This window comes from Bidens hawaiensis, unplaced genomic scaffold (genome assembly GCF_021521415.1).
Source record: "Bidens hawaiensis isolate Kalapana, Puna unplaced genomic scaffold, B.hawaiensis_p1.1 tig00007139_1, whole genome shotgun sequence".
Taxonomy (NCBI): Eukaryota; Viridiplantae; Streptophyta; class Magnoliopsida; order Asterales; family Asteraceae; genus Bidens; species Bidens hawaiensis.
This window is the reverse complement of record NW_027491492.1, coordinates 63,818-81,244: the sequence shown is the minus strand read 5'-3', so window position 1 is coordinate 81,244 and position 17,427 is coordinate 63,818. Positions and strand designations below refer to the sequence as shown.

The 17,427-nt window shown below is 33.2% G+C and overlaps 2 pseudogenes across 1 annotated transcript; both read right to left on the bottom strand.

Annotated features, from left to right (window-relative positions):
* Positions 1-6,039: 6,039 nt before the first annotated feature.
* LOC143634654 (palmitoyl-acyl carrier protein thioesterase, chloroplastic-like) lies at positions 6,040-10,003 on the bottom strand (annotated as a pseudogene).
* A 1,604-nt stretch (positions 10,004-11,607) lies between these two features.
* LOC143634653 (palmitoyl-acyl carrier protein thioesterase, chloroplastic-like) lies at positions 11,608-16,441 on the bottom strand (annotated as a pseudogene). Its single transcript, XR_013153898.1, has 7 exons — positions 16,274-16,441; positions 15,511-15,672; positions 14,573-14,676; positions 13,481-13,597; positions 13,226-13,397; positions 12,532-12,600; positions 11,608-11,917 (listed from the first exon to the last, which is right to left on the bottom strand). The product of XR_013153898.1 is annotated as a palmitoyl-acyl carrier protein thioesterase, chloroplastic-like (transcript).
* Between the last annotated feature and the right edge of the window lie 986 nt (positions 16,442-17,427).

The following is a 17,427-nucleotide window of genomic DNA, read 5'->3' as shown; positions in this document are numbered from 1 at the left end:
AGGCAGTTTATAACAATTTTTTTCAATTTCAAACATGCCATGTTATTAACACATTTAACTCAATTACAACAACATACAAGAAACTAAACAGTTATAGTGAGTTTTATATTTATGTGTAAATGTAAAAAAAGTGTGAAGAAAACATGTTCGGAACCAAAAATAATAATTTTCTTAAAATAACCAGTTCTAACCCTAATTTGTACCGACCAAACCGATTCTCGTGCGTTGCGCCAATTGACACGACTCGTTGACTCGTCCATTTTGCCAGTTCTAAGAGAACACAAGTAGGAAATTTGACCAATTTACTTAAAGGCTCGAATACAAGTTGAACTTACCCGAAATGCTCCAAGTCATATTAAAAGTGGGCATGTTTCAAATTAAACTTGTTGTGACCCATTAAATAAATCATAGTCAAAATTGTTGCAAAGATTTTATTCACAACTAATAAGTATTTCACTGAAAACCAAACCATCATTTCTCTCATATATCAAACAATTTTGAGATTATTGTATAGAATATAGAACACAAACAAATAATAATAATAAACAACCACCTTAAAAGAAACATATTAGCATTTTGAACACCCTACTCATAATCTTACTCTTTATAATGATTTTGTATAAAATCGGTTTGCAACACCTATAATTACAACCATTTTCCTATCATTTATATTAGTTAAGTATACTTTAAGGCCTTAAGCTATAAATTAAAAAAAATGAGTGTTGTGCCTATAACAAACAACACAATGTCATCACCACCATGATACTCTTTTGAGAAGATATGAATTTTGCTTCATGAATATAAATGGATATCATCAAGGAAACAAAACTCACCATGATAATAGTGTATTTTAGGGATCAAATCAACTCATTTCTATATTAGTTTGGCCCGAAATCATAGTTGATGCAAGTTTGTGACAATGAATAAGTACAATGAATTTCAGTATTAGTTAACATATGACAAAGAAAATGAAAATAATTATTAGATCTGAAAGAAACAGTACTTGTGTGCACTATCATCAATCTACTATTCTTTTTTAGTGTTGAATTATGCCACTTTAGCAAAAGTTGTCAATACATATAAAAAAGTTTATTATATAGAATTAATAGTAAAAAATAATCAAATGAGATGAACCATTTTCGTATTACTTAGAGTAAAGACGAATCGTGACACCTTCTGAATCGGTCACTAATAAACTCAAAACATACAACGCAAATTTGCATACACTAAAATGAGTTTCAAAAGTTCTGCATGCGTTCTGTTATTTCTAATTTGTTTTTACTTTATTTATTACTATAAATTATAGATAATTCATTAATATGCAATGTCTAAAATATTTATTAATTGTTTTAGTTAGATAGTTATGATTTTTTTTAATTTATTGACTACTACAAATTATAAATAAATCATTAATATAGAATGTTTAAAATATTTATTAATTTTTTTACTCAGATAGTTATGACTTTTTTAATTTAGTTATCACTACAAAATTATAGATAAATTATTAATATGGAATGTTTAAAATATTTATTAATTGTTTTAGTTAGATAGTTATGACTTTTAAAATTGAACAATAATGATGCCACTTGGTAAAAAATTGAACAATTAGGTGCTATGTGACACAATAATGATTTTTGTTTATTATAATAGTAGATGACCCTCACCAATTTCACTGCCTGTAAGTAAACTCATAATATTAAAATCAAATTTCATCACTTAAAAAAATGGAATGATTTTTTTTATTTATATAAAGAGTCATTCAAATATTCAATACAGAAGAAGTTATATTTCTTTTTTAAGTTTTGAGTAGAGAAACTACTTTTTAATAAAACTAAAATAAATATGTAAATTAGTTTCCCAATAATAAAAACATAATATCTAGTATAGTTTATAAATATGTAATTAACTAATTTTACTCTTTTGGATAAATTAACGTATGTCATATTGTCATGTGTTGTCCTAATAATGGAATGTCTCTTAGCTACTCATTATCACACCCATGTGAATATGATTGTTCATCAAGGAAAAGAATCCTTGATTCATAATTCATTATAATTAAATAAGGCTACAGTTAGAAAGCAACACAAACATAAAAGGTTATAACTTATAACGTGAAAAGTTGATCCATTCAAATCTAATAATATACTTTCGTTTATTTTTAAAGATAACCTACTTTATATTTTATCATTGTATGTAGTATATTTATACTTTATATAATTATGATTTATATGTAAAAGTGACAATTTCCGACACAATTTGAAACATATTCTAACACGACATGGGCATAAACAAGTTTCGGGTTGTCATATTTTATATGTTTAAAATACGATTCGTGTTTAGGTTGACTTCTTTAATAAAACAATTAGTGTTTGGATTGACTTGTTTCCCCAACATGTTTATCTAAGTAAATCGACTCACAACCCGTTTGATCTATTATACGCCAACCCTTTAAGACATTTAGATAAATGAGTTAAACGAGTTGTATTCCAATTATACGATTTATGTGTGTCGGTTAGGGACGATGTTTTTTCATAAATAAACGTGTCTTTTTCGAACGATTTTTTTTCCCATATACGACGTTTCATCTTTTTATTTTGGGCTTATGCTAGTGGAATAGTGTAATTGTTTTGGTCCACTTAGAATTTGTGATCCAGTGGACTAAAGTAATTTTGAATAAATTGTATGTTTTATTAGTTTATTATAACATCACATTTGGTTCCAGCTTGGCTTGTTTAACTTACAGAGAGCTTAAGCTCGTTCAAATACTATCTCTAAATCACGAGGTCGGCTTGTGAGTAGTTTTTCAGATTGAGCTCAGTCTAACTCGGTTCGTTTATTATTTATTAATTAACTTTTATATATTTATAACTATTTATAAATATATTTTTTATTATAACTTCTAGTTATTTCTCAACATATTCGATACTATTATATATATATATATATATATTAATAAAACTGCATAAATACTAGGCTCGTTTAAGCTCACAAGCTATGTCGAGCTCGATAAGTGAAACTCAGGCTCGTTTATCAAACACGCTTATTTTTAGCTTGCGAGCGTCTTCGCTCGTTTAGACCCCTACACAAAACCTCACATCTCGTTTTAATAATTTTAGAAATTATTATTTTCTCGATCCATACACTTTTCGTCCCTAAAAATACCATTAACGACAATTACCATCTACCGAAAGATAACTTGTATGGTGCTGAAAGTCTTGTACTTAGTAGTGTGTTACATTAACAATTTTTTTAAACTTCCCCAAAGAGCATGTTAGTTATTATTTCATAAATGTAAGGCCCCGAACCCGGTAGCCCTACTTTAGCGTCGGATTTACTCATAAACACAGTTCTTACAAATCAGAGTTCATTAAAACTTTCGCGGAATATAAAAACTTTCATGAAACGTTACAGCAATCCAAAACTTGCCTTAATTAAACATTCTTGTCTTTCAAAATAAACGTCAATTACATTAAAACATCTTGAGTCTTCAGATGCCAGTCTCCTATTCGCCCACCATGTGCCCGCTCAAGCTAGCTGTCTCATTCTACTCACCTGCGTGCATACTAAAAGTCAGCTACGCTGAGTGAGTTCTAGTTAATCGGACGCCATACAATACATACACATACATACATATCCGAAGATACATATCAATACTTAACTAGTTACCCTTCTGTTCTACATACATACTTACTACCATACATACATATCTACAATCACTAACCTCAGTCTACCGAGAGTACGTTCATAGTCCGCCGTCTATACCTGTACTCAAGGTCGTGAACACGTAAAAGGTCCGCAGTCCTTACTATGTTCACCATTTAGGGTACGTGCAAGGTCCGCAGTCCTTCCCTATACCATCCTACATCCACAACACGTACAAGGTCCACAGTCCTTCCCTATGTTGCAACCTAATTCATAGCACGTACGAGGTCCGCAGTCCTCCCCTATGCTACCACAACACAAATACAGCACGTATAAGGTCCACAGTCCTTTCCTATGCTGATGCCTATCTATAATACGTATAAGGTCCGCAGTCCTTAACTACGTTGTCGTCTAATCTGTAACACGTATAAGGCCCACCGTCCCTATCTACGTTTACATCTATCATCTACATTACGTATAAGGCCCGCAGTCCTTAACTACGCCATCACCAGCCGAGTTTATGTCCGACAGAAGCTAGAGGGATTTGCCATCCTAACTTACTATGTCGATCGTAGAACTCACATACCATTCGTGTACCTGTATACACATACTTCACATATACAATAATTACATTATAGCATAAGAACACTCTAGGCGTTCTTTACATCATTCATTTAACAACCATACCCCTTGTCGATACGTGCAATATCCGAAGATCGTTCACGCCCCGACAAGTATTCATTTGTAATGTTCATACATCTTCGATATATAACATTCGTACCTTTATTTTTAACCTGACAGTACGCGCAATATCCGAAGATCATTCGCGTACCGACAAGCAATCATTCATATCCATCACATATATCACATATGGCATACACTTATCACTTAGGATAAATGTATTAACAACACATCGAGTATGCACACAGCCCCGAAAACATAACAAGGAATGGGGCTAGAAACTCACCTGAACACGGTTACGTTCACCGTTAATCGTAATCCCTTTCTTCAGTTGTGCACGGCTGACTGTATAACAAGTATACGTATCAATTAACTATCACTACTCATATCATCTTTCTAGTCTTAACTACTACCCACAACGAACGGGGGTCCGGGGGCAGCGCCCCTGGTAGCGGGGTCTAGGGGCGGCAACCCCTAGCAGGGTCCAAGGGGCAGAGCCCCTGGCTGGGGTCGAGCTGCCAGGTCAGCTTGGAAAAATTTTATTTCCATTAACTGTCTTAACACATTTTCCATTAGGTTTTTAATTTATTTTCTAATCGAACTTGACTTTAGGCGAAGTTAAACCTTAGGCGAACTTAGCTTTAGGCGAAGTTAAACCTTAGGCGAACTTAGCTTTAGGCGAAGTTATCAGTTAGGCGAACTTGGCTTTGCAGGCGAAGTTGTCGTCAGGCGAACTTAGCTTTGCAGGCGAAGTTGTCGTCAGGCGAACTTTGCTTTGCAGGCGAAGTTGTCGTCAGGCGAACTTTGCTTTGCAGGCGAAGTTGTCGTCAGACGAACTTAGCTTTGCAGCGAAGTTGTCATTAGGCGAACTTAGCTTTGCAGGCGAAGTTGTCATCAGGCGAACTTAGCTTTGCAGGCGAAGTTGTCATCAGGCGAACTTAGCTTTGCAGGCGAAGTTGTCCAGCTGCAGCTACTGTTCGTTCTTAAATCCCTTAATCATCTTCGTTTCTTAACCAAATAACTCGATTTAGGTATCCACGGAATCGTATGACCAGCGCCTACAAACCCCAACCATCAAATCGACCTAACATCGATGTTTAAAGGGTGCGATTTAGGCATATAGGTTACGGGTTCTTTTATCAATCAATTAACCCATCAAATCATAACCATTTTGAGTAAGTTTAGCTTTGTTGGATTCGTTTTTACCATACAAACACAGATCTATCATTTCTATACTAATCCAAACCTAAACGAACAAGTTCTCGATATAAACGTACCGTAAATGAGTCGAACTACGAACACGAGCTGGTCTTGTTGCTTTGGTTCGTCACGACGATCTAGCACCAACAAGCTCGGGTCCTCGCCTTTGGATCTTGGTTCGGGTTGTGTGTGTTTTGGGTGTGTGTAGAGATTAGGATGGATAAATGGATGGAATGGAAAGGATTGGGGTTTAAGGGGGTATTTATACTCCCTTAAGCCCATGGACCGAAGGCCCATATTTCCTTTTGGTCCATATCTAATCCCATCTAATTATCCTACTAAGTCTTCATATTTTGCTATTATTATTATCGTTCCACTAACTCGTTTATTTCACCCGACAAAATAATATATTAAATATTACTTTAGAAATTTCGGGATGTTACAATAAAGCATTGTTACAAGTCAACAAATGGACATGTGTTTTATTTGCTACATAGTATGCATGCAAGTAGACATGACTTGGTGATTGTTTCCCAAATGCATAACCATTAATGAATCCTAACACCTTTGGAATTTCGGACGCCACCTCGTCCATCCTTTCATGACCACGCTGCCATCTTCCTCAAGTCGAAGCATATGGTGGCAATCGACATGATTAGAACCATTGTTGTCAGTTCTAAGTATAGAAGTAAGTGACTGTAAAATACAGTCTTTTTCACACTCTTTATAATATGCTAATGTCATGCTAGCAAGCTCATAGTTTTTCAAGAGTGACTCTGGGATGCTCTACAATAACAATCAATTATTCTTATCAATAATAACTAAAAATTAAAAGACTTCACCCATGGTTTGATCCGCATTATTAGAGAAAAAGAAAAATTAGACGTTTAGACATCTGTTGAAGACTCGTTAGCGATTTCCATTGGTGACTAACGACGGTTGCCAAATTTTCTTTTCTTGAGCTTTTGTAAATAATTTTTCCGCCAATAATTATTTTATCAGGAAAAAATATGTTATTTAGATATGAAACTACGTCATCTGACCTACTAAGTTTAAAAAGGCGGCTTACCTCGAGGATCCAACCAATATACTTCACGTTATTAACATGTTCTTGAATATCCAAATCGCTCCATCTTGGCTAAACATGTATGCATATACACGACAAGAAAAAGGTTGCGTAAGAAACAAGAAACCTATAGTCTATAGATAGGGCTAATAGATATAAAAAGCTGATGAAACTAGGGATCGTTCAAAATTTGTTGTGACCAATAAAACCGTCTAAAATCAAGCTAAATCAGACGGTTTGACTGAGTTTGGAGTATCATGGTTCGTTTTATAGTTTGAATGAGTTTCACAGTTCAATTATTGGTTTACGGTTTGAAATTTGTCAGGTAAAGTGAACCGCCTTAAATATTAAAAAAATAGAAAAAAAAAAACTTTTAGTTTGTAATTTTTTTAGAAAAATTCAAATATATATATTTTTTTCACGTATAGAAATCCAACAATTAGTTTAATTATAATGTTTATATTTTATCAATTTAACCAATTTATCTCTTAAAAATCACTACATTTTCTCATTATTTTATTTAATACTTGTAAGGTATACAATTTTACAAATATTTCTAAGATCTAATGGTCGTATGATCTCAATCATAAAAAACAAACCAACCGTCAAATCAAACCAAGCTGATCTGGTCAATTTGGTCGATTCAGTTTAGTTACTCCATAAAATGATTAAAATCTAATCAAAATTGGTCGAATCGTATAGTGAGAATCCCCACATGAAACCTACTCACCATTAAACCGCTACAAACATGATCAGCAGTGGTCTCATCTAGTTTCGGCAATATTCTTGTATCCTTGACAATAATACGAGGTTTCTCAACCAAAACTGATTCAGTATAGCCCGAATCTCATCAGGAATCTTGGATAACCTTTTTGTCGATCTATTCATCGCCGCCATATTACTACACATTATTTCATCTTCTTAAAAATATTTGATCACATGTTATATTATTATTCTTCTAATTCATGTATTTCAAAGGTTGTTTTTTTTCCTTACCTTGTAGCTCTTACCAATACCTCACTTGTTTCGCAATCACAAATCAGCATATCCCAACGCAAACGTTTTCCAAAGATACTTAAATAAGGTTTGATAACCCGAACGACATCACCCCTGTAAATGAGTCGAACATGCCAAAATATAACGAGCTCCGGTTAATAAGCTCGACATAACATGTGAATATAACAATCTTGGAATTTGTCCACTTGAACTTCATTACAAAACCAAGTTCAAGTACAAAAACGCAAGAACTGCATAATGCATGTGTATGTAGAGTTTGACATATATAACGAGGGTTAGAAAGAGATAAGGGTAATCAGTTATATAATTGTCTTATGTATCACAAATCACAATTAAAACAAGAACTACAACAGTAAAGCTTGAAAATTTTTTGTCACATCAATGTTAGTTATAATAAAATTTAACATCTAAATCAAGATTAGAATGTTAAAACATGTTTTAAGGTTGCACACAAATGTCTCAAATTACATGTGTAGAATTAATAGTATTGTTTACAAATAAAGCAACATTAGTGTCTAGCTTACCAAGCTGGATAAAGATCTACTTCAACTTGAATCTTTGTTATCACCCAAGTTATATTCTTGTACGATGAACCCGAGTCATGATCACCTGTTTCTCCAAATACTTTTGCAATTTTAGCAATTGCTTCCTGTAAACACAACCATGAATAATGATAACAATTCAAAAATTTTATGAAGACATCGTATTTTTTTGGGTTTTATCTTTCGTTTTGGTACATGTCGTAGCGCACATGTTTTGACGTTGCATAATAAATAACAACAAAACGAACATGTTTCAATACCCTTTTAGTTATATTACGACTATATTTTTAGCTTTATTGAATTTGTAGGAATTTTAGTTTGATTGGCATTTTTATATACTTATGTGATTTCAGATATACTTATAGATAGATAAAACTTAAAAAAAAAATAATAATCCGTAGGCCGCCGGTATAAATATTACACACACCTATATTTTCTGATGGAGTTTCACCGACAGATTACTGACGATTTTAACATTGAAATTTCTTTATTGTGCATTGATATACATACAAATTATTTTCAGTAATTAACAAATTGCCATACCTGAAAATAGTTCATTATTGTTTCTATTGAAGCTTTTCCATCTTCCCCAATTTCATAGGATCTAACAGAAAAAGTTAGATCAAATAAAGAACCATCATCAACCTTGCACCCTAAACCATTATGATCCAAAGTTGGATGACTATTATTGTGATTATGCATCATCCACTGCGTCATAAAATTATGAAAGTAGTCATAATATATCGAAGTATATGATATAATATGACCTGATATATGTATATAGATCGATATATTATTTTTAGTGTCGTAACAAACTAATTTAGCCTCTAACTAATTCTTTTACAAAACTTATATCTATAGCTAGTAACGTTTGCGTTGGTTTGAACTCTCAAACGCCATGAACATGAAGAAGCGTATTTTCTTTTGTTATTATGCACGTCTAGAATTGTTGATATGCCTCCAAGTTTACCGAATATCATGACACCTACGCCATGGTATGAGGATGAAATGGGAATGTATGAAGCACCGGTAGCCATAGAAACCTTGTTGATCTAGTGCAATTCTCAAATACATACTTTCAGGGTGTCACGGGAAACACTATTTATTGTGGTGTGGATAGCTAATATGCCTAGCGATGATTTGATTAGATACCTTAAAACTTGATTCGTTCTTGCATTTATTGTCATTGCTTATTCTTAAATACTACTCAAAAGGTTTAAAGAGTGTGTTGAACTTTTGGCATAGGCCAAGAGGGGTCTCTTAAGTCTTAACGCCTCCGTTTTGGTTTCAGAAGAATGAGGGACAATGGAATTGATCGAAAGATTTTTTTAACATCAATTACTAGTTTTTCTAGAATAAATACATCATAACATGTATTTTGTAAAAATTAAATTCTTAGTCTTTTGGTTGTGAGGCACTTACCTTAAGGCTAAGGGTAATGGGGTTTGGTTGAGCCCCAAGTGATCCAATTAAAACCCGACACGTAGGCGTTGACGTGGCACAGGATGAAGCTCCTCAACCAAGCCCCGGAGGGTGTACTGGTCTAGGTGATCCGGGGCTTGATTGGATTTTTTTTAACACAAAAATACAAAATAAAAATAAAAACCTATCTTCTTCCTCCTCCCTCTCCAAACCACCACCACCGTCCACCCCCTTCTTTCTCTCTCTACACTCCAAAACCACCACCATACCTTCACAACACAAAAACTCTCTCCCTCTCTCACACACACTGAAGTTCCGGCCAGAAACCACCACCTACCTTCCCAATCCAAAAGCCACCACCATACCTTCTCACAAGTTCCAGCCAGTCGATCGGAACCGACGGCCACCAAACACGGCACCGCACCGCCACCATATACAACAACTTTCTATCTATCTATCTATCTATCTATCTATCTCTCTCTCTCTCTCCAACGACTCTTTTTATCCACCCACACCCGCGGTCCGGCTCGCCCCTCCCTTCGCGTCCCCGCTCGCATGAGGGGTGGTAATGGTGTGCGCGAGCCACATTTGTAGCCACCTGGATCACCCCCTCCTCCGCGCCCCATTACCCACAGCCTAACCACTAGGATGTTCCATTGAGGGTGATCGAAAAGATCTCTTAATTCTTTTTTCAAACAAAATAAGTAATCATTTCCATCATTTCATTAAAATTATCAAACTTTTTTTTTGTCAGTCATTCAATATATAGATATGATGGTTCATAATATATTTATCTTCTATAATTCTTCATGTTTATGTAAACTATGTAGATAGTAATGTGGATTTTTAATTAAAAACAATCTATGTTTGTCCTTCAATATTGTAGAATTATGTTAATGTTGCCGTCAAGTGAACAAAAAAGGTCATTGCGACACTAAAGTTCATTATTTATCTTGCATATTCATAGTATTTGATCAAAAAAGACCACTTATTTTTTTTACAAAGAAAAATACTATGGTTTTATTTTATTTATTTATTTGTTATATTTTTTTTGGTAATTAGTCAAATCCATGCCCAAAAAATAAATGTCACCTTTTTTATTAATTAAACTGCATTATAGGTTAGGCAATAACTAGAACTAGCTTATGGGTATAACTTTTTTGGATGAGCAAATTAATGAAACTATACCGTACCTATTAAAAAATTAGTTTGATTTCGCTATCCAGAATGTATCGGATGAGAAATATTGTTGTGTTTGTCACGGGGATGTTTAGATTTTGATTCGAATTCGAAACATTCAAAATTCGAATTTGATTCATATTTTAGCAAATGTTAATGTTATATTTGCTTGTGGTTTTAATGCAAACTACAATATATAATTTAGGGTGAATTACAAATTACGTCCTTTTAACTTCAAAAAGAACACTAGACGTTATAAAGTTTGTATGTTGTCATATTATTCGTCCTATATATTAACCGTTAGTTTTTTCTGTTAAATTTTTTTAAAAAATGAACTATTCTTTTTAATAAAAACTTAATTTATACGATAGTGTGGGTTAATGTACAAATAGTTTTCATACCAAGTGTGCATGAGAAGTGAAGGAAAAAGTGACGTGATGGTATACTGGTATTATCGTAATTATGTGAATATCGTAATTACGCTACAACTCAATATACAACTAACGTCATAATAATTATGCTATACTTTTACAAGCACGTAATTTTATTACGGTTGTTCGTTTTGTTGTATTGCAATTACACACCCACACAAACATTACATATAATGCATTTGAGAACGGAATTGTCTTTTTACATTAATTTTAAGAGTTTAAGAGAGAAAATGTCTGTTACAAAATTGATTACTTTTGTTATCTTTTATACACACATGCCAAATATGTGGTTAATTACAAAAAAAGTAGCCGAATAATATTCATTATCAATACTACGCATTTTATGATCCAAGCTCAAGCTCAAATTTTCAACTCAATTTTCATGAATCATTGGTACAAACCAACAAATAGGTATACAAGTTTTGTTTTAAAAATAGTATGCATACATGTACAAATTACTACAAGGTATTCCTTGAGCAGAAGTACAATATGCCGATTGTTTCAAACTAAGATGACTCCTAAGTTGTTTGGTATTTTGGGTGCCACCTCGTCCATCCTTTCATGATCACGCCACCACCATCCTCAAGTCGAAGCATATGGTGGCATTCAACATGGTCATTATCATTTCTCAACACAGACGTAAGCGACTGTAATACACACTCTCTCCCACACTCTCGATGATATTCCAACGTCATGCTAGCAAGCTCATAGTTTTTCACAATTGACTCCGGGACACTCTGTACGATAAAAATGAACTATAATAATCAATCGACCATGAAACTGCAAATCAGAGGACTTTCACCAATATTAACATCCGTTTAATCACCGAAAGGAAAAAATTAAATGTTTAAATCTCCACCTCAGAGAAAAAAAATATAGTACTTCGATTAACTATCTTCTCTGACAGTTATCCATCAATGATCAACGAAGGTTGCCGAATTTTTATTTTTCTTTCAAAGAACTACAATTTTCGTATACGTGGATTGTTCAAATTTATTTCAGTCCAGAAGTTTAAAATTTGCTATTTTCATTCCTAAGGTTTGAATTACGTTGTAATATTTGTGCATAAGGTTTTGTTTGCATTGCGATTTTTGTCATTGTGGTTTGTTAAAATCTGCAATTTTAGTCCAAAATATGTTAAAAGGACGACAATTGCAATGAAAATGAAACCTTAGAGACGAAAATAGCAAATTTTAAACTTTTGATTAAAATGAAAAATTTGAATAAACTACAAGAACGAAAATCGCAGTTCACTTACTATTTATTTTCTCCGCTAATGAATAATTTGTCACTAAAACATGAAAGTCCGTCATATAACGAACTTATAAGTTAAGATAAGCCGATTACATACCTCGATGATCCAACCAACATACTTCACATTACTAACATGTTCGTTAAGATCCAAGTCGCTCCATCTTGGCTATGCAATAATACACGAAAAAATTTATGTTGAAACACGAAATGTATAGATAACCCCGTCAATCTAACGAATTGATGAAAATAGAGATGCTCAAAACCGTTGAAACCTGTCGAACCGTCCAAATCGATATACCCATATGATTAAATTCAGGTAGATGTTTCATACTTCGGTTTACAGTTTGATAAATTAGGATTCACAACCCGTTTTATGGCTTTAAACAGACCATAGTAAATAAAACGGGCTATGGTAAAAAAATTCCACATACATGAATATAACAATCATTTAACAGTTAACTATTTAAGTATTTTTAATAATAATAATAATATGCATGCATTTTTAGTTTAAATGTTTTCATCTTTTTTTTTTTTTGTTAATGCTACATTTAAAAGGTAAAATGTTCGATAATATATTAACTTTGTCATTTTACTGAACTTTTGAACATCTAATGGCTATACATACAATTTCATGCTAAAAGAAATTGCCCAAACAAAACCGGTTTGGCCGCAGTGAACCCGATCAATTAGATTTAGTTTCTCAAAAAGCTATAGTCACTGGTTCGGCCCAAAAATTTTGTCAATACCGGCTAAACCAAACAGTAAACGCCCCTAGAAGAAACACTACTTACCATTAGTCCACTACAAACATGATTAGCAGTGGTCTCGTTTAGTTTTGGCAGTATTCTTGTATCCTTGACAATAACAGGAGGGCTATCAACAACGAATGGATCTAGTCTAGCTCGAATCTCATCTGAAAATTTCGATAACCTTCTTGTCGATATATTCATCATTACCATATTACTGCAAAATATTTCATCTTCGTTAATATAATCAATCCCTCGTTTTTTGCATGTCTTTCAATTTTCTTAGTGTTAAACTTTTACCTTGATGCTCTTACCAATACCTCACTTGTTGTGCTATCACAAAACAACCATTCACAACGCAAACCATGCTTCCCGGAAATAGTTAAACGAGGTTCAATGGCCTGAACGACATCACCCCTATAATTGATTCGAGCATTCCAAAACATAAGGTTTAACTAGTTAGTCCTTGGCATATATAACGTGGCTTAGAAAGAGAGTTGGCTAACTAGTTATATACTTGTAATATGTATCACCGTTAAAGCAAAAGATCCACGAGTTTATGTTATTATTGCAGTTCTCTATTTAAAATTGTTTCCTTAATAAATGTTCTCATGGTTACTAATCTTACTATACTATTAAAGCAATAAAGAATATCCACATGACATTCAACTAGCATGTCTACATAAGTTTACAAGTCATCCGATTTCCATCTATAGAATTGACACATAATTCACTAATTAATATTTTCGAGAATCATAACCTCATTAATTAATTTTTTCTATAATTTATAACCAACTATTCCTTTCAAATTATTTAAAAACCGATTTTGACCACAATTAATTATTTATAACTGATTATGTGTTCCCCTTTTTAGTATGACTATTATTTTAGCAATTCAATTATTTGTAAAATAGTTTTTCATTCCACAATTTATACATATTGTTCCTACATCTTGTGGTTTTGCAGAGAACAATGAAAAAATTCTTATGATATCGACATATATATAACATTTGAAATATTTTTCACTCGTGTGTAACACGGGCCGGTATCCTAGTTTACTATAAACCAATAACTACAACATCTATGCTAAACCTATATAATATTTGTCACATTGGCTAGTGTGTGAAAATATGTAAGGTTGCTTGCAACCTTACATTTTTTAGAGATAAAGTTGGACAGGGATAAAAAATTTTATCAAAAGTTTATTTAGTTGTAATTAACTCTTCCGTATTGTATCTGATTATGTTATCTTGTATTTATTTCGTTTAGAAAAACTGTAAAATCCTAAAATCAAGATTATGATGTTAAGAGACATGTTTTAAGGTGTACACATGTGTAGAACTGAAAGATTGTTGTAGTTTATTTACAAAGGGAGCAAGATTAGAGTCTTACCAAGTCGGATAACGATCTACTTCTACTTGCAACCGTGTTACCACCCAAGTTACATCAGGCGATGAATCAAAGCCGATTAATTTTCCAGAACTAACGATTGCTTCCTGTAAACCGAATCGAATGAAGATTCATGTGTGGCCATGAATAACCATAACAAATTAACTATCCAAGAATTTTAGTAGAGTTAAAGTTCGTTGTTTCGTTCATGTGGCTTAACCGATTATGATAAAGTGGTTAAAATGGTCAAACCACTTGGACAAAAAACAAACTTAATTTACTTGTTTCAACATTAATAATCACATTCACTACTAGAAAACTGGTTTTCACTCCCGGAGTTTGATGAAATTGTAGCATTTATTGTCTAATCACTTTTTGTAAATATTCAAGTGATTCTAAACTATGCATGACCTTAGGGACGAATTTGTTACCGCATATCCGTCGTAACTTAAAACACAATCTGAAATCTAGCGTAAAATATCCGTCAGTAATCCATCGTTAAAACTTACCCACCCATAGTTTTTCACTAACGGATTACCCCCGATAATTATCGACAACTTTTTTCCTCACTAGAAGTCCTTCAATTTATGGTGATACATAACAATCCCGGCTTTGAAGGAGGGCAGGGTGATCGACGGTCCCTGACCCGATCATCTAGTAGGCCTGATTTTTTTAAAAAATTATATATATATTTATGAAAAAACTGGAATTTCTAATGTTTGAACTCAATTATCCGACTCATTTAAGCCTATTTTTTATTTAAAGAAAACCGCACAGCCCAAATCATAACCAACTAAAACCATTTAAAAATTTAGTTATTTAAACCCAACAAAACACCTTTTTACTTAAAGCCCAAAAGCCTAAAATTTCTACGATTCTCGTAAATGGTCATGATACGTAACTACCAACTACTAAAATTTCCATTAGAAAAATTATCATACCTGCAAATGGTTCATTATAGTTTCTATTGAAGCTTTCCCATCTGCCCCGATGTCATATGACCGAATATCGAAAGTTTGATGAAATAAAGAACTATCAACCTTGCTTCCTAAACCAAATTGTTCAAAATTGGTATGGTTAATATTCTGATCATCCATCATCCACTGCAATCATAAATCATGAACTTATAAATGAAGTATAATGAAAAATATTCTGATAAATTTACATAGATATCGATCTATTGTTTTACAAAATTTGTGACTAGTTAAATTTTATTTTCTAACAATCCACCCAACCTATCTGCTACAAGAATTGAACCTTTGACCTCCAACGAGATGGAGCATCTATTACATCATCGGATATCATTGGGCCAAATACCCTTTGGTATTTCTAATTGTTTACTTGCGTGCTTAGTTTAAATAAGTTCACTTTTAATTTCTAATTTTCTCGTGTGTTTAGTTTAAATAAGTTTACTTTAATTTCTAATTTTTATTTTCTTGTAATTATCGTGGCTGGTTAGATTATAATTTTTAACTAAACTGTATTTGCTAAATTAGCGATCGATTTCCAACCGATTACTTTTCAATGCTAACTAACACGGGTCGCGAACTAGTCGCTATTTTTGCGATACATTACTATAATATATAGTGTCTATTTACATATTACTAACCACAAAATTGAATATGCTTTAACTTTTACTTTTAGCACCATTTCTGTAGCATTTGTCGTTAAAAAAATAATAATAAAATTTCAAGAAGCATTTACCTTCGCGTGAACGTTTGTTTGAACTCTCAAACGCCAAGAAGAGGCCATTTTTCGTTTATTTTCATGCATGTCTAGAATCGTTGGCTTGCCACCGAACTTACCAGATACAATGATGGGTACACGATGGTCTGAGGACGAAATCGTGAAGTATGAATCACCTGTAGCCATAGCAAACGAATCCTCAAATATGGATTTTCTTCAAATATATATAGACTTCAAGGCATCTTGGATGTCTCTATTTATTATGGTATAGATAGTTGGCACTCCTAGCTATAATACTTGGGGTGTCACAATTGAGTATTTGTTTTATCAATTATTTTTTATTTACGTTATATAGATTAATAGCCATCTTGTTTTCAAAATTGAATCACATAGGTTGGGCAATAGCTAGTTATAGACTCACGGCTATCACTTAACTAAATGAAACACTACATGTTAGAAAACTAGTTGTGAGTCATCAACTTCTAATCCAATGACATGAGCGTGATGATGCTTAATGCTTGGAGTTTTTATGATCCTGGGTTCGACACCTGAAAGGATATTTTTCAACAATGGTAAGTTTCTTCCTTGATGGTGATCCTGAATGAGTCACGCATGGAGTTTAAAAATCAGTATGAACAATTAACATCCCGTCTCCGAAAGGCTCACAAGAGCACTGGAGGTGGTTCCAAATGATGTTCAAAAGTAAGAAAATTAGTTGTGTTGGTTGTTCGGTATAATATCAGGTGAGAAGTATATTTGTTGTTTATTAAAATGATAATTCAAAATAAGAATACGGTCCTTTTCAATGTGGTATGCAGGAAGCCTGAGTTTCTCAATTGACACTCAGGTACGATCCCCACATACAACAATTTCGGGATGACATTGGTGGCTCAATGAAAACCGAGATCTTTGTGATTTCTGATTCGATCATAAGGGTGTCCGGGTTTTACCACAAGTGGGTTTTCGGGCCGATGAATTTTCTCCGAAGCTGAAGATAACTTTGAGGTATTTAAGGGCCCCGTCTGTTAAAAAAAACTAAAATAATAGTTATAATTATTTTCACTTTTATAGTAACAAGAGTGATATAACAATTAACAACCATCACAAACCTAAATCATTGATAATCGGTTATGAAAACCTAAGTGTATGTAACTAAGTAACTTCCTAAATTA